Consider the following 18,596-nt stretch of genomic DNA (forward strand, 5'->3'; position numbering starts at 1 on the left):
GCTAATTATTCTAGCTTCCAGCAGGGTCTCAGAGGTCCCAGCCATGGTTAAGTCTTAACTTTCATGCTATGGTGCACCGGCATGCAATTTACTTCAAAGAGAGCATCAACCCCCACCGCGGCGTGTATCAGAGGAGTGGTACATAAAAGTGGCCTATGTGCTCCCCACCCTGGCTGCTTTCTTACTCTCCCTTTCCTCCCTCCCCAACTCTTCCTCCTTCCTTCCCTCCTTGTAAGTTTGAAAAAGTCAGCCCCGAGGTTGGTTACACATTTTACACGAGAAAACATTTACACACACATCTGCTCCCAGTCTTATAAATCAAGGCTTGGCGACTCGGCAGTGGGAATGCAGGCAGGCTCAGTCTGGCCCCCAGAGCCTTTGCTGCAGTGACAGCTACCCGTGCAGATCATGACCAAAGACAGCCTTGTGAATTCTGACCTATTTCTCAGCCTTACCTTTCCACAATGCCTCCCCCTCAGCCCTTCTTGGTCTTGCCAACACATTCCATCCACCCTCATCCCCCATAGGACCTGTAATTCCCTAGAGTCATGGACAGCGCTAGGCAGGGTCAGTACTGCTCCTTAGGCTGCCAAAGGACCATGGGGATTGAGGAGGTTAATTCTACCCCCAAAAGCAAGGCTCCCTCTTCTTGAATGGATCCCCCTGTGTGGGGGTTATCTAAAGAAGTGTTTCCAGCAATTACTTAATGCTGAAAGACATCTGCTATCTTTGCTGGCACACATGGGACTGGTGGCCCGAGAGGGCCTCTTGAATCCTGGCATTGTCATTCCAGCCTGGGAAGGGGATGGAATGAGACAGAGGCACATCTGTCTCTGTCCCGTAGCCTTGGCTCCTAGCCCCGGCCTCCTCCCAACCACCTCTGCAGAGGCATCTGTGCCAGGTCTAATGCTCTAATGTCATCTTCTCAGAGCCATTTGTGATTCCTTGATGCTGTAATTACCACGGCTCCACTCCCCTCACAGCCACTGCCATTAGCTGGGCAGACCGCAGGCTGCCCTGGCAGCCTGGGGGGGCTTCTGTGGGTTACTGAGGGTGGGCAGGACCCTCCTGGAAGGCTGAAAGCTGCCCAGAGGCCTGAACCGCCAACTGAACCGGCCAAATGCTGGTGATTAGTGGCTTTCCCCTGAGTGTAACCCCTGGCTGTCAGCCAGCTATGGAAAATACCCTAGGGCTGATGGCAGGGTGACGTATAGCTTGGACTCCACCACTGACACTTTGGTGACCCTGGACAAGTCACAGCCCCTCTGATCTTTGGTCCTCTCAGCTGTAAAAGGGACTCCAAAGGGAGGGAGGTAGAGTGCTGGGAAGTGAATCCCTTAAGTGAGAAGTCCCTTTCCATTCCTCATTAGAAAAATCTGACTTCTCTTCATCTCAGTACTCAGAAAGCTATGCAAAGTCTAGGTGCTTAGGTGCTCGCCTCCTCCCCTTCCCCCTCTGCCCCCCACCCCTCTCTCTCTCTCTCTCTCTCTCTCTCTCTCTCTCTCTCTCTCTCTTAAATTAGAGACTTAGGCAAGCTACTAGATGCATCTTGGGGACAGGCAGGAGCAGCAAACAAACACTCTAGAACTCTCCCCTGCCAAGAATTGTGGGTATAATCTCAGAACCCCTTCTGTGGGCTAGTCTAACATCCCCTTCTAAGGATAATCACCTGAAAAAGAGCCGAAGGCTTCAGGTAGCCTGCAGTCAGCCTTTGACGGTAGGATAAGGACTATAGAGACTCTCGGATATGAGAGAGCAGAGTTAGACACCTAAAATATAGGGCAGAGTTTTGTTCCAGGCCCCTCTTCCTCTCCTGTTCTCATTCCCATCCTTAGCATTGTTTTGATGGCATTGTGATCAACAGAAAACTATCGGCTCAGTGGTCAAGGCTGGCTGAAAGCAAGAGTGGATATTGTACACAACAGCTCCAGGTGGCTTTAAAACACTGCCACAAGTTCCCATGACTCCCACCTTCCATCAGGAGCTGCTTCTGTGGACCTCATCCCTTGAACCTGGGTGGGCTTGTGACTACTCCAGCCAAAGTATATGTGCTCTGTGATTTTCAAGATTAGGTCACCGAGAGCCAGGTCACTTCTGCCAAGTTTACAAAAATACTTGCAGTTGAGTGCCAAGCTACTGTGGGAGGTGTCTGACTCCGGGCTACTATGCTGTGAGGAAGCCTAGTTTATTCTAGAAGGTCAAATGCAGGTGCACCCATCAACAGTTTAGGCTGAGCACAACCTCTGTGTCACTGTGCCTGATGCACTAGACATGTCCACATGCCTTCCCAGATGGTCCCAGTGACCAGCTATCAAGGAGCAGAGACAGGACATCCTAGTGGATCTCTGTCTGAAATCCCCACGCAGTGATTCCAGGGCATACTAAAATGCTTGTGGTTTATGCCACTAAGATCAGGGTGGTCTGTAAGCAGCAATAGCTAAGGAGTAGCCCCCTAGCCCAGGTCCTGGCTAGCATTTGGCCTAATGCATGGAGACATGGACACCTGTTTTCCATAAAGGAAGCAGGAAGTGTTGTAGAAGTCTAAGGATGGCGATGGGCCAAATGATCTGTGATGTGGGCTGTATATGGACCCTTGGCTGCTGAAGTCGGCAGGCTCCCAGAGGGAGGTGGGACCCTGGATGGGTCAGTTCTTCCTATCTCTAGTATTTGTCTCAGTGTTTGTGTGAGCTATGGGAACTGGTCACGTTCTCAGCTATTCGAGTTTCCATGTGCTTTCTGGGAAGCCCGGAAATCTTCCCCTTTTCATTCCCTTCTAATCTGTTACTTAGGCCTGAGTGGTTTATGATGGGAGGGAAAGGAGAGGCAGGCACATGCTCAGGGGTAAGGACACATCTTTTCTGTGGCTTATCTGTCAAAAGGACAGAGGTCAGATTCCCACCCAGACACCATGAATGTCATCTGGCCATGGGATCGATGCTCAGGCCATGTGGATAGGGAGCACACTTGCTCTACCTGTGATCAGAGTCAATTTGCCATGTCGTTTGTGATTTCTATAATTTCTAAGTATGTTGGGTTGCTGTTCTCTTTTTGATTTTTTTTTGTTCTTTGTGCATGTGTGTGTACACACACATGGACTTGTGTGAACTTACATACGAGTTCCTTTGAGTACACATGTGTGTAGACCAGGGACAACCTTAGGTGTCCTTCCTCAGGCACCTTCTACCTTGACTCTCAAGGTTTCCCACCAGTCTCTAATTCACTATGTAGGCGAGTCTAGCTGGCTGCATCTTTCTGTGTCCATGCTCCCCCGATTGCAGGCTGGGATGACCTGCATATGTTACCTTGCTCACCTTTAAAAGATATGGGTTCTAGGAACCAAACACAGGTCCTTGTGCTCAAAAAGCAAGCACTTTACTTACCAGTGTCTCTTCAGCCCAACCCTCCTCCTTTCTGAACTATGAAAAGATAGAACTATGCATTGAATTGCAGGCTATCCCACAATGCTCTTAAACATTTGCTGGCATTTATACTCCTGGCTCAATTTTACACAGAGGTCCAATCAATGGTGAACTCTAGTTTGCTATCTAGAGTTTGACAAATTGATGCTAGACTACTTGGGTTTGATTTAAAGGAAAGAAAGAAAGAAAGAAAGAAAGAGAGAAAGAAAGGAAAACAAAGGCACTCAGAAGCCTTGACTGAGAAATTGTTGGCCACAAGTGTGAAAACTGGGAACCCTAGGGTAAAATCGAAAATTTGTTCTTAAACCTGCTTACATCACCAGCCAGGGTAAGTCTTCAGTTTTCAGGGGATGTGGTATGCTTAAGTGGCAAACACAACCACGAATAAGGTCCAGTAAGCCCCTGATATTTGAAGAGGCACTTCAGTATATGGCCGTGCTACAGGCTGAACTGGGGATACCATGTGGGGCATAGGGTAGAGTTTGAGGTCACAAATTTCATCTTGGTGGTCCTCCAGGAGCAGCCTGAGGGAACAGGGTTTGAGCCAGCAGTGTTCTGGCAACCTTTGTCGTCTATCTTCCCCATCCTAGGAAGCAGTCACCCGTCTTCTAGTTGGCTAGAATCATCTCCAAGAGCAAGTGACATCACAGTGACCAGAAACCACCTCCTTTTGTCTGGAGGAGTTATGATGTCATTCCCTCTGGCAGCGATGCAGGATGTTGGCAGCTGGGATTCCTCAGGGCCCTCCTGAAGTGATAATTGCCTTAGATTTTGTTATAATTATCTTGTTAAATCGCAGCCATATACTTTTTTTTCTTTTGGATTTTTTCCCTTTGCAATCCATTTAAACAGTCTGGAAGATTAAATAAAACCACATACCCTAAACAAAAACAAGATTGCAACACACACACGCACACACACACACACACACACACACACACACACACTTACACACACATACACCGTTGCTTCTTTAAAATACTGTAAGACTAATTTTTTTTAATGAAAAGGGCGCAGATACGGCATAATTAGATTGCTTCCATTAAAAAGCCATCATTTCAATATCCTCATATAAATATCTGCATCCCGTTGCATATTTTAAGCAATTGCATAATAAGCCCCCAAGTGAAAAACAGAGCAAAACTCATTTCCTGACCACAAAAGGAGAAAGGAGTCACTGTGTGCTCTGAGTTCCAAGGAGAGCAGGATTGGATTCCTCCCACACAGCCTGGAGGGAGATGGAGTTCATTGCTACAGGGGGGAGAATTATAACAACACTTAACCACTGTGACCCATGCAGCTCTGTGTCTCTCCATGCCATTGGCCATTGGCAGTGCAGCTCCCACTGTGGGCAGAAAGAGGAAGGAGAGAGGTCCTGACTCCCTTCGTTTGGCCTTAGGGTACTCCTGGAGTGTGGGAAAACCTGCCCCAGACTTCAGTATCAACAGGTGAATGAATACCAGGTGGTGTAGGCGTTCTGGCCACAGACCCATGATGTATCATTTCAGGCTTCCAAGTTTTGTAGTCCAACTGGAAGTTGGCCAAGCCAGGGAAGATCAGGGAGCTGGTGTGGGCATGACCTGGAAGCCCTACAGTATAGACGTGCATCAGAGTCATTGGCTAGTCCTTCTATTTGGTGTCGCTTTCTGTTGGTCTTGCAGGGCTCCTGAAGAGGTTAAATGCAAGCATCTTTGAGAAGCACGGCATGTGACCAGCACTGGAGCCACAGCACTGTGCTAGAGGACCCCCTAGATTGTGAAGGCTACCCATCCTTTGTCCCTTTTGTGTGCCTTCTCTCTTCCCCTGAATTATTTATTTTTATGCCCCGCTACTAGGGATCCATTTGATTGCAAAGGGGATGCCAAGAGACAAGCAAAGAGCTGGTTACGGATTGGCTCGTGTAACAAAATAATGATTGAAATGTGAGCTGGACATACTGGCACATACCTGAACTCCCAGGACTTGGAAGGCTGAGAGGCAGGTAAATTGGGAGTTGGAGCCTAACCTGGGCTACAGAGTGAGTTCAAGGTCAGCCATATCAAGTTCATATCAAGAACAGTCTTAGTTTCCCTTCTGTTGGTGTGATAAACACCAACCAAAAGCAACTTGGGAAGGCAAAGGCTTATTTCAGCTAATAGCTCTCAGGTCATAGTCCATCACAGAGGGAAGTCAGGGCAAGAACTCAGGGGCAAGAACTGTGAGGGAGAAACTGAAGCAGAGGCCATGGAGAAAAGTTGCTTACTGGCTCGCTCTTTATACAACCTAGAACCACCTACCCATGGTGGGGGGCACCACCCACACAGAACTGGGCCCTCATCAATCATCAGTCAAGAAAAGGCCCACAATATGCCTACAATCCAATCTTTTGGAGGCAATGCCTCAAATAAGAGTCTCTATTCTCAGATGAGCCTATCTTGTGTCAAGCTGACAAAAACCTAGCCAGCACAAGACCATTTCTCAGAAAACCAAAAAGAAAAAGAGAGAAAAGAATTCAGTAATATTGGTTACTTCCAACAAGGTTACTGGGATAAAGGTGGGAAGGAAACTCTTTCCTGTTCATGCCCTTGAATTTGATGTTGTATGGATATGAAGATGTGAATATATAAGCTAAGTAAAAATTACCAATAAACAAAAATTTGTACATGTACACATGTGCACATATACATAACAGTAAATATTATTTGTGCTTACATAGCAACTTGATTTTCCATTTTTAAGGAAAAGATTTATTTATTTTATGTGTATGTTTGTCTGCATGGATGTGTGTACCACGTGGATTCTTGGTATCCATAAAGGTCAGAGGAGGATGTCAAATCCCCTGGAACTGGAGTTACTAATGATTGTGAACCACTTTGTGGGTGGTAGGAACCAAACCCAGGTCTTCTGCAAGAGCAGAAAGTACTCTTAAGTGCTGAGCTATCTTTCCAGATCTTGATTTTCTTTTGGGGTAAATGCTACTACTCCCATTTGGTATTAGCCTTAAGACTCTCCAAGACCCGAACATACACACTTTCAAGGTAGTGACCTGGATCACATATGACCTAACATATGACCTGGATCAAACAGCACATGACTAATGTGCTGTAATGACAGAAACACAGACTAATGTTAGTTGTTCCTGCAAGGTTTTGTTCTAGCTAGGGGAAAAGAATCACTTACTTGTGTTTGGTGTTATTAAAGGGACCATAGCCTAGACAGGCCAGCCACAGTCTTTGCTGGGAGGGAAGGAGATCCTGTCTTGAAATAAAGCCAATTAATATCGAGGAAACCAGAGACAGATAGCAGAAGGAAGAGGAAGTTGAAGTGGGGGAGAAGGAGGAGGAGGAGGAGGAGGAGGAGGAGGAGGAGGAGGAGGAGGAGGAGGAGGAGGAGGAGGAAAAAACCACCAGAGACAGAGAAAGAAGCAACAGGGAGGGAGGGGGAGGTTTTCATTTTTGAGTTTGAGCTTTGCATCCTGTGCTGTCTGAAGTGGACTCTACATTTTATGGACTGGTTAAGTTACAAGCAGGGAAGCATCCTTACCATGTCTTATACTCTATGTCCACTGGGCTGGGCTTCTTTACAAAAGCTGCCTGCATGTTTGTACAAAGCTGAATTGAGATGAAAGGAAATCTTCAGAGGCCAGGGACAGTGAAAATGGCAGAAAGCCTCTGTAGGAGCATCTCTGAAAGTCTCACTTGGTCCGTGAGGCTGTGGGAACAGAGTGCATTCAAGCCTCACACCTCCTCCCTGACTTGGCTAGCACTGACTCCCTTTTCTTCTGAGCTGTTTCATCCAGTCTGAGCAGAGGCATCATTGGCCCAGCCCATTATGTAGCCCTTCCTATATCCTTTGGTTGCCATTTTTTTTTGTTATCTGACACAATGCTTGACTTTAGATTATTGAGAACACATTGTTTTCAAGAAGACATTGGATCAGAAGCCAGCAGACATGACTCCTAGCCTCTCTTGGCCACGTGACCTTGGGCAACTCTTTTAGACTGCCTTCATTTTTAAACTTAGTTTTCCTCGTCTTAAAAAGAGGGCATGCTGTGTCTGCCCCGGGCAATGTGAACATGGATAATATTTATCTTCCCTTTTTGTTTCTACCTTCCATCTCTTCCCCTCTCTCCTTTGGCATTTCTGGCTTTCAAAAATAGAGAATGGAGTTAATCATGTACCTCAGCTATGTCTTATCAGCACGTCCAACAATCCAGGCTTAGATGTACTTTTCTGATGTGGTTCTTCTCTTCTACATCTTCCACCCCCCACTCCATTTCACTCTCTCCTTCCCACCTTCAGGTCCAACATCCAGTCTAATATGTATCCTTTAGAAGATATATGGTGGTTTTGGGGTATACATGTGCTTTTCATTTATAAGAATGGTAATTTAATATAAAGCTATAAATCTTCTTCCTCTTTCACTCATCATGCTGTCTTCAAGATCTGTCATGTGCTGTATGTAAATCTCCTCTATTGCTTTTGACGGCTACATGGAATTCCATCATATGAATGGCTGAGGTAAAGACTCAGGGCTTTTTGGGTCATAGGATTTGCACAGACTACATTCCTAAACACCACCAGACAATCCTGCAGGATGAAAGTATAGCGTTGTGGTTCCACCAGAAGTACACAGAGTTTCTGGGTCCACTATCTATAGCACTTGGCTTTATCCATCTTTGATGACGTTGCTAATCTCTGCATTTGAGGAGATGCTGTTTCTATGTGTGTCTTCTGGTAACTCGTTGGCTCTGATAACCTCTTCATCTTCTTGCTTATCATTAAAGGGTTTCTATCTAGGAGTTGCTTGCATGAATAATTGGTCCTCTTTTGTTCCCACTGTTTTTCCTTGTGGGTGAAAAGCACTCTGAGTTCTGTGCCCATTTTGACAACATTAAACACATGAACATGGGCAGTAGTTGATGAAGACAACACATGACAATGATTTATGACAATCTGTAGTTTGGCTATTTGCTTATTTTCTCCAGATCTGGTTCCTTTCTTATGTTTTTAAAATATAAAAACATTAAGCAGTATTGTATTAGAAGTGAGTTCCCCTCACAAAAATATACTTTGGTTTCTTCTGTTGTCTAGTTTGTTTTTGATTTTGTTTTCAGAGATGGGGAGAGGGAAAATAGTGAGGCATGGAAGATGGAGAGATTAAAAGAAGGGGAAGAAAATGAACCTTAAAGCATCGGATGGAGGCCGGCGAGATGGCTCAGTGGATAAAGGTGCTCAATGCCAAGCACGATGATGATTAGAATTCAATTCCCAAGACTCAAATGGTGGAAGGAGAGAGGTGGCTTCTGCATATTATCCTGTGATCACCACACATGTCCTGTCCCCTCCAACAAAATAAAATGTAATACACATTTTAAGAGGCTGGAGAGAGAGAGAGAGAGAGAGAGAGAGAGAGAGAGAGAGAGAGAGAGAGAGAGAGAGAGAGAACTCAGCAGTTCAGAGTGCCCAAGTTTGGTTTCCAGCATCCATATCAGGGTGGCTCACAAACATCTGAGACTCCAGCTGCAGGAGATCCGATGACTCTGACCTCCAAGGGCATCTGTATTCACATGTACATACCCACATGCAGATGGAGAATTGAGTGATAAGAATGAATCTTTAAAACAATTTAAAAAGAATATAAAATGGCAAAGTGATGATTATCATAGAGAAACAGAGAAACAAATAGAATGAAGTGAAAGACGAGGAAGAGGAGGGAGCAGATGAAATACAGATGGCCTCAACTTCCTGATGCCTTGGCCTTTCAAGATTTTTCACTTTTAGGATGGTGAGACAGGGATATGACTGAAGCTGAACCCTTCCCCCCACTTTGAATGTTTAATATGGGTCTCCTCCAAGACTAGCAGTATACAGTTTGATCTTCCCTGGTGATTCTGAGCACCATCGGCAGCAACCAGCCAACCCCGCAGTCACAGGGCCTATGGGGCTAAATTGGGATGTTCTCCAGGATGGACACCTTTCCCACTTAGGAAACTTGCAATGCATATCAGATTTGTCAGGATATAACTCTGTAGAGGTCCAAACTACAGAGCTGAGAGGAAACAACCCAAAGGGGTCTTGATCCAATTCTGAACTCCTGGGCCTTGAAAAGATACCATCATCTTCTCAGGCTTCTGTGCCTTGTAGGTCTTAAACAGTGTCCTCTGGATTGACAGCAGGAGAGCGGCTCACTTCTAGCCCATGAGTTGGTGGGGGCTGAACTTCGTATCTGTAGCTGTATAACCTTTCAGGGTGCATTGACTTTACTCTTCTGGTTCTTTCTGTTTCCCCTCCTGAGAATCCCTCTCAGCATGAGGGCGACTCCCCAGTAGTGGGATGGAACTTGCTCCCTTGCCACACTGTGAGCTGCCTGGCCCAGCAGCCCTCCTCTCTCGAGGGCTAGCATGCAGATGCTTTGTGGATGAAGGAAGGGATCTGCAAAGCCGTCTCAGTATGTAGGGCACTGGTGGGATGCTATCAACCACACCTCTCCCTTCTCAGGGACATCTCACCAAATGTCAGGTAGGAGGCTGGTAGGAGGTCACTGGCTCTTGGCTAAGGAACAAAGATGAGTTGTCTTCTGAAATCCAGTCTGTGCCCTGCTGATGGTCGACAAAATCTGTAGTCTGGGTGTAATGACTGTGTTTCAAACCCCACAAATGATCCAGGCAGAGGTGAGCATACTCTCCTATGAGGAAGGGGGCTGTCAATGAATTTAGTACAAAGTTCTTATCCCAGCAAAGTGCTCACTTTTAGTTGAGTTACAGCAATGAGAGTTGGATCCTTGGGGAGCTTTACAGAGCCAGGAGCAAAAGGCATGTGAGTCTGCAGTTGGTAGAGATGGTAACATTTTTTTTCTTTTGACTCAAAACCATACTGGACTCTACTCTCCTGTTGCATCTAAGAATGTTTTATAGAAGAACACTTTTCTCTTTTTGCTTCCTGAATGTTGGGTTCTTTTCCCCAGTAGAGCTACAAAGATACCTATATTAGTCTGTTTCCTGTCACTATAACATAATACCCAAGGATTTACTTAGATCACAATTTTGGATGCTGAAGGTCCAGGATTACCACCCTATCTGTTCAGGTCCTAGTAAGAGCCTTATGGGAGATGGGGTACATCATGGTGAGAGTGATTCTGGGAGGGATGGATAATTTGGTAAGACAGGAAGTTTGGGGAAGAGAACACATGGTGAGATCAGAATCAAGACACCAAGGTGGAACCACGATCACTTTTTAAAAAATTATTTTCAGATAAAAATATGCCATTTTATTTTGTGTGTATGAGTGTTTTTCCTGTATGTATATATGTGTACCACATGCATACCTGGTGCCTGTTGAGGTGAGAAGAAGGCATCTTATGCCCTGGAACCTTAGAGAGAGAGTTGTAAATCACTACCACGTGGATACTGGGAACTCTTTCTTTCTTCCTTCCTTCCTTCATTCCCTCCTTCCTTCCTCCCTCCCTCTTTTCTTTTCTTTTCTCTCTCTCTCTCTCTCTCTCTCTCTCTCTCTCTCTCTCTCTCTCTCTCTCTCTCTCTCTTTCTTTCTTCTTCTAGACAGGGTTTCTCTGAGCAACTTTGGATGTCCTGAAACTTGCTCTATAGGCCTCAAACTCAAGATATCTGTTTGCCTCTGCCTCCTGAGTGTTGTGATTAAAGTCATATGCTACCACTGCCCAGCCGGATGCTGGGAACTCTCTTAACTGCTGAGCCATTTCTCTAACTGCAAAAAAACCCAACCCTCTCTCCTGGGATCTATGGTTGATCTATGCCAACCCCCTTTAGAGGCAGTGCCTGCAACGACCACGCATCTATCTTTCACTGACTTACCCTAAAAGGATCTGCTACCTCCTTCCACTGTCAACAAATGGACCAAGCTTCCAGTGCAGCAGCCCTTGTGGGACAAAACACAACCAAACTATAGTACCTTCCAGCCTCAGGGACAGGTGTTATGTCTTGGTTGAGCCTGGAGGAAGGGTCCTGTTTGGCTAGGGAGGAGGGGACATCTATAGCGAGTGTCTCCTTTGTGTGCACTTCCATTGGTAGGTGCTGATGAGGTCTTGCTCTGGCCTCAGAGCTACCACACAGGCATCCACATCATTTCAGATGTTCTTTCAGTCCCCTAAGACCTGTCATCTAGCAGTGAATGCCTCCACTTCACATGGCCATAATAGAAGGCAAGTCAGACACTACGGTGTAGGTTTCAGACTTCTCTAGAAGAAAACAGAGGGTGGGGTGTGGATGAGGAAGCCTGCCTGAAGAAGCTCTGTGGCTGGGGTTTGCTCAGAAAGGGAAGTCAAGGTAGGAAGCAAAGGGAAGCAATGAGACAGGAAGAGTCATGGTGAGGAGGAACCTGGCATGCTTTCAGAGTATGTCCTGAGTACTATGTCACTTGTTGTGAGTGTCTCAGACAGTGACAATCAAAGAGTCTTGGGCTCAAACCTACTCTGGTGGACAGCTTACAAATATGGCTTTGGAAAATGTTCCATACCCCAAGCCGTATTGCAAAGTGATTTTGTGGGACCTTAGATCAAGACGGGGAGTCTAAGCTGGGGTGCCACTTGCAGAGTTGCAGAGGACCTGCCTAGCAACACACACACACACACACACACACACACACACACACACAGAGTCACACCATACTCACAGACACAGACACACACACACACACACACACACACACACACACATACCCTATATGCCAACATACACACACAACTTACATGCCAATACAAAACAGAACTAGACTCTTTCCCTTCTCCTTCAATTCAGATGGGCTTGAGACTGGCTTCGACAGGATATGAGAGAAATGAGGTTGTGTGGCTTTTGAGAGCTGACCTATTAGATGTAGCAGCTTGAACGCCCCTCTTTATGGGATTCCTGACACCCGTGCTGTGAGGGGTCCAGTCTAGGCATGCAGAACATGAAAGGCTGTGTGGAAGAGAACCCTAGAATCCCAAACAGGAGACATCTCCAAATTCCAGCTATGTGAACAAGGCCTTTTGGGGGCAGACCCATCATGTGACTTGAGGTGCAGGCTGGAGGCCAGTATGATATAGGCAGCCATGATCAGCAATGAGGGCTTGCAATTTGGATCTGGATGCTGCAGCAGCACCTCCTTGAACATTGGCTAACATCTATTTCTCCCCTGCACAATCACACATGATTTCTCTTGGAGGATTGTCCCTCTCCCATTCAAATAGTTCTTTTTGCTGGGCATGGTGGCACCTGCCTTTAATCTTAGCACTTAGGAGGCAGAGGTCAGCCTGGTCTTGGTAATGAGTTCCAGGATAGCCAGGGCTATGTAGAGAGACCCTGTTTTAAAGAAAGTTAAAAGAATTAAATTACATTTGATGTGTGTACATGTGTATGTGTGCGTGCAAGTGTACACCCACCCACCCACCCACACACACCCACCCACCCACCCACACACACCCACCCACCACACACACACACACACACACACACACACACACGCACACGCACACTCACGCACATGCACCTGTGGTCAGAGGATAACTCACAGAGCGGTTTCTCCTGGAGATTGAATTCAGGCCATCAGGATTGGCAGCTGGTGCTTTTATCTACTAAGCCATCTTAGCAAACCTTTTAAAGTATTTTTATCAACACATACCAATTCTATATCACAATAGACTTAATTGTGACATTTATGCATGAATACACTGTGATTGTACCCTTCTATTTCTTGCTCTTGTCCCCCTCCCACGCCCCGGATTCTCTTCTTCTCCCCAATTAGTCCTTTCTCTGTCCCCTCCTCTTCCTCTTGTGGACTGGTGAGTTTGGTTACATAGCCAAGGTGTCCAGTTCGAGTGGACAGCCACTGTGATGCCACACCATACCCCTTCTAGTCAGTCTCCTAGGATGTCCCCTTCTTCCAACTGGGTGACAATAGCGACGTTAGGAGTGCCCAGTGCTCAACTTCCAGAGACGTCTGCAAATGCAGTGAATCTCAGACTTGTGGGAAAGTTCGCAATCTATTCAGAAGAAGAACTTCGGAACAGAAAAACGGAACAACAGCCACTCAACCCTGATAATAGCTTTGGAGTCTTTAGAGGCAGGAAAACTGCAATTTGAGACTATTTGATCCTCTCATGGCTGCCTCTCACCTGATAACTGTGGTAGCCACACCCTGGTTCCTGGAGCTGTTCTCAGTGTGTGCATAAGCATCTGTTTACATCCCTCTTCCTCCCTCTGTCCCTCTCTCTTTCTGTCTTCCTCCTTCCTCTCCTCCCTTCTTTTCTGTTCCCCAGTCTTCGATACCAAGCCAGCTTTCATTTTTACTCCCAATTCTTGCCCCACCTCTGGCTATCATAGCATTGTAGAATTAAGCCGGTCAGAGGTTTTGGACCCTCCTAACAGAGCAGGAAGCCTAGTTCCAACTGCCAGTTCATGCTGCTATTTGGTTGTATGCTTTGACCAATAGGAACTCAGCAGACCCGAGGCTTTACGAGAGCTGGAGACATGGCTCAGTGGTTAAGAGAACTGGTTGTTCTTGCAGAGAACCCAGATTTGATTGCCAGCATCTACATGGAGGCTCATAATTGCCTGTAACTCTAGCTGCAGATCTGATGCCTTTTTGACCTCCATGAGCATCAGGCATTCACATATAAACATGTGGGCAAAACATACGTACTGACAAAATAAGTAAACCTTAGAAAAATTAATAGTTTGCAGTGGCCTCTAGCTTGCCTGATTGGGAGAATAGAATAAAATGGTGGCCAGCTGCTCATCCCAAAAGAAACAGGTATGTGAATTAACCCTGAAATCAACCTGTAGCCCAGAGCCGGGTTCAGCTAGAGAAAAAGAAATGCCAGTTACTGTGAGCTGTGGAGACCCAGGATGCATTTGTTACATGTCCACATAGGCAGAAACCTGACTGACACAAGGGGATCCAAGAGCAGTAACCAGATCCCTTGCCTGTCCTTCCCAGATCCCTAGCTGCCAGTGACCCTTAGTAGCTTCTTTTCTAGCCTAAATTACCATGTCCCTGAGAAAATTGCCAAGTATCAGCTAGCATAGACATCTGATACCAAATGCAAACCTTAGTGACTTGGTGTCCCTAACTCTTGGGAATTTACTTGACCCTTCTCATGTGGGTTTTCTTATTCATAAACAAATTAGCTTTAATTCACAGGACTGTATCAATAGTTAAAATTGTAATAAGAACAAAAGCAACTTATAGTACTATAATTCTTCTATTAATAGTATATATTACATATATCTTACAATGTGATGAGCACTTCACGCATGTGAACTCCATTAGTTCTGGGAGATTCCCTAAGCATTAGAGAACATTTAAAGTTTTATTAGATATTTTTATTGTATGCACACGAATGTTGCACATGTGTGCAGTGCCTGTGGAGGCCAGAAGAGGGTGTTGGGTCTCCTGGGTCTGGAGTTATGGATGTTTGAGAGGCACCATGCTGGTGCTGGGAACCAAATTCCTGTCCCCTCCAAGAGCAGCCAGTGCTCTTAACTGCTGAGCCATCTCCGCAGACCCTGAAGTAGATAGCTTATGATTAATGTCACGTAGTTCTAGGAACCAGAGGTACAGAGAGGGTGAAGAAGTTAACCCAAGCCCTACAGAGGTGAATGGCAGAATTGAGAAGTGGACTTGGGCCATGCAGCAGTTTCTGAGCCTGTTCCCATATCCCTTATGTAAAAATACCTCACCTCACAGTAATAGATTTATCAGAAACAAGATGTGCATGCTGGTCACCAAAGGCTATTTTCAAATATCCCAATGTAATATCACAAAGGTTTAATCAAGTCATATCTGCGTGATGAAAAACATGGGTTTGAAAAATAGCGCCTGTGATGTATCCGGCTGTCGTAATGATGGAGCTGAAGCTCCCGCACAGCCGATCTGATTGTCTCGAGAAATCATCACTCATTAAGGCATTGGGAGAAAAATGAATCGACCCCAGAGGCCACATGGAGAGGCAGCTCCTGGGCGAGCTGCTGGAGGACGGAACAGGCAGCTGGGGAAGCCAAAGAGAATTATATTTAACATGAAACACAAACACCGTCTAAAAGGCGGATGGCGCAGGAAAATAGAAATTTGATCATTGTCTGGTGACTCAGAAATCCAGTGGCCTTAGAAGCCGTATCTACGCACTTTTAACTGCACAGCACTGCAGATGATGAAAGGGAGTTCTTCATTAAAGAAAGCAGAGCCTGGTGAACTGGTAGTGATGGTGTATAGCTGAGACTGGGCAGGAACCAGGGGGTGCTAATCTTGTACAGGCAGTTGTCAAAGAGAAGATGGCTATAGGACAAGCTCTGGGCACCCCAGAGCCTGGTTAGAAACAGCTAACCAGTTGCTGGGTTGGGGCACGGCTGTCACCCATCTAAGTCACAAATGACAAATGTACCTAGCCTTCTTGTGAGGAATCCTCAGTTTTCCGGCAGTAGAATCTTGATGTGGGCATCAAGCAGGAAGCAGGTCCAGCCTTTCTCTTTTGAAAAAATGCAGAAATGCTCTGGTAAACAGAAGCCAGACTCTGCCCAAGGTCATCCAGTCACAACAGGAGCTGGTAAATGGGGTGTTCGGTCCTTGGCCCACATTTCCAGGGGCGGCAGGTCCTGATGTTGAGCCAGGCCCAGAGAAACAGCTTTTTAAAGTGCGGGCTCCGTTCCAGGCTGCTGGTTGCCACCTTTGGGCTGCTACTTTGTCTTTGTCGTTGTTTTACAAAAGCCTGCATCTCCAGAGAGCTGCCTTCCATGCAGGTTAGAAACAGCTCACGCCTCACTGTGGGATCCAGGCCTGGGCAGGGAAATCTGACTGCCTCATCCTTTTCACCCACCCATTGAGAGGCAGTTTCCAGACCTCTCCCACTGAAGCAGACTTAGAGAATACAAGCTGGGCAGTTCGGTTGTCAGTGGGCACATGTGAGTGGAGATGCACGGTGAATTCATTTCCGTAGGCCATGGTCTTAGGGTCATAGCTTGCCTATGCTAGCAGTTTTCCATTCCACACCGGAGTCACTTTGCTTGTTTGTTTGTTTGTTTGTTTTGGGATTGCCCTCAGGCTATGGAGCCACTCTAGCCTACCCTAGAGAACCCAAGACTGGTGCCCATCTTCTGGTGCCCATCACCCCTCCTCCCCCAGCCCCGAGGCCAGCTAGTCAGTGACAACTGGCTTTTGAAAGAAGCCTGCTTGCTTGCTATGAACACATCTTTCTGAGCTTGCCAAAATTTTGCTTTGAGGGCATGCTCCCTGACGTCACTCCTTTCACCGCACTTTCGTCTTCCATGTCTGGCTTCTCCAGCTCTGTTTCTACTACAGATCCTGCCCTGGGCTCTCATGACAGATCACTGGCTGGGAAGATTTCCTATCCAGGTGTGTGTGTGTGTGTGTGTGTGTGTGTGTGTGTGTGTGTGTGTGTATACATACATGTGGAGGGAAGAAATCATCATATCCATCAGGTGTCTTCCTCAGTTGCTCTTTGCTTTCCATGCGTATGTGCAGGCCACAGCTAGCACCGAAAGTCTTCGCTCATTTCCATAGCGAGTGTTGAGCCATCTTGCTGGTCCCTCTATCATATTTTTTGAGACGGCTTCTCTCAGGAGACCTAGAATTGGATGATTGGCTAGACCAGCTGGCCAATAAGCTCCAGGGCACCTCCAGCCTCTACCTCCCCAGCAATGAAATTACAGGTGCCACCATAGCTGGCTTATATGGTACTGGGGACCAAAGCCAGGGCCTCTGCATACTATGCAAGTGTACCATCAAGTGAGCCACAGCCCCGGATTGTCATATGGTTATTTTAAGCTTATTATTTTTATCGTTAGGTATTTTCCATTTTGTGCATGTTCCATAGTGAAGACAGTAGTTATTATATATGTATATAAATATGTATTATATACGTAGTAATATATGTATTATATGTATATAAGGGAACACAATTGTGCTGTCATTGCTGATATGTAGTTATTATATATGTATATAAATGTGTATTATATACATAGTAATATATGTATTATATATGTACATAAGGGAACACAACTGTGGTGTCATTGCTGATATGTAGTTATTATATATGTATATAAATGTGTATTATATACATAGTAATATATGTATTATATATGTACATAAGGGAACACAATTGTGCTGTCATTGCTGATATGTTTGTGTTAATAGGGAAGTAAAATAAAAATGTTAGGACAGGACTGGGTAAAGTATTTGCCCAGAATGCACTAGGGAGAGGAGTTCCATTCCTAGGACCCCTATAAAAAGGGGACATCAGAGGGGGCCAAATGTGGTGGTGCACTCTAAGCATATCCTTAGAGGAACTGGAGACCCTCCCGTGTTTCCATGTTCCAGTCCTAGAATGTGTTGAAGATTGTAATTAGGTCACCCCCAAGGTCTTTTCCATTCAAAACAAGCCCTACCTCTCTAGCTTTCCTGCTAGCTTTATCTTTCTGCCCCTTCATCATTTCTGCTGCTGTTCTTTGGATCTTGTCCAAGTTCCACAGGCCTGGCATTAATTGTAAGGCCCAATATTCCTATAATTGCAGGGTAAGTATTTTTGTGCAGAACACAAGCCTGACCTCCTTTGTTATTTAGTTTGAGCTGGATTCTCCGTGGACAGAGGGAGAGGCATGAAATGAGTAAATATTTAATTCAGGCGAAGCGTGTGGCTTCAAAACGTTTTCCCATTTGCTCGGCGCCGGCCCACATGCTCCAGCTGCTTCTGTGGGGCTTTGGGTTGCGCCCTGTGATGAAGGGCTGGCCTGCCCCCAGGAACTCCAAGCTCCTTTCAGCAAATGCCTCGAAAAGGGTTTCAGAGAGCTCGAGCCAATGGGAGCCCAGGAAATGACTGCACAGCAAATTGAAACCAATGAACAGAAGTAAGTGACTCGGCATTTGCAGGTGCGTTTCATAGCTGCTATAGCCACGCAGCCATTGGCAGCTCCCGAACATTTCACTTGTCTCCTTTGATGCAGCTGTTGTCAGGGATGATCTGTGGCCAGAAGGCTCCCCCCACCTACTTCCTAGAGAGTCAGGGCAGGTGGTAGATAGAGATTCACCAAGTAGCTGAAACTATTCTGATCCTGAAGGCAGGAGCCAGGTGGCAGTGAGGAAAGTCATGGGGTATTCCGTCGGTGAGAGGGCCGCAAAGGCTGTAGGGCAATCAATGGATGTGAAGGTAGGCCTGCTTTGCGCCTCCCCC

Source organism: Rattus norvegicus, chromosome X, assembly GCF_021556685.1.
Source record: "Rattus norvegicus strain SHRSP/BbbUtx chromosome X, alternate assembly SHRSP_T2T, whole genome shotgun sequence".
NCBI classification, from domain to species: Eukaryota; Metazoa; Chordata; class Mammalia; order Rodentia; family Muridae; genus Rattus; species Rattus norvegicus.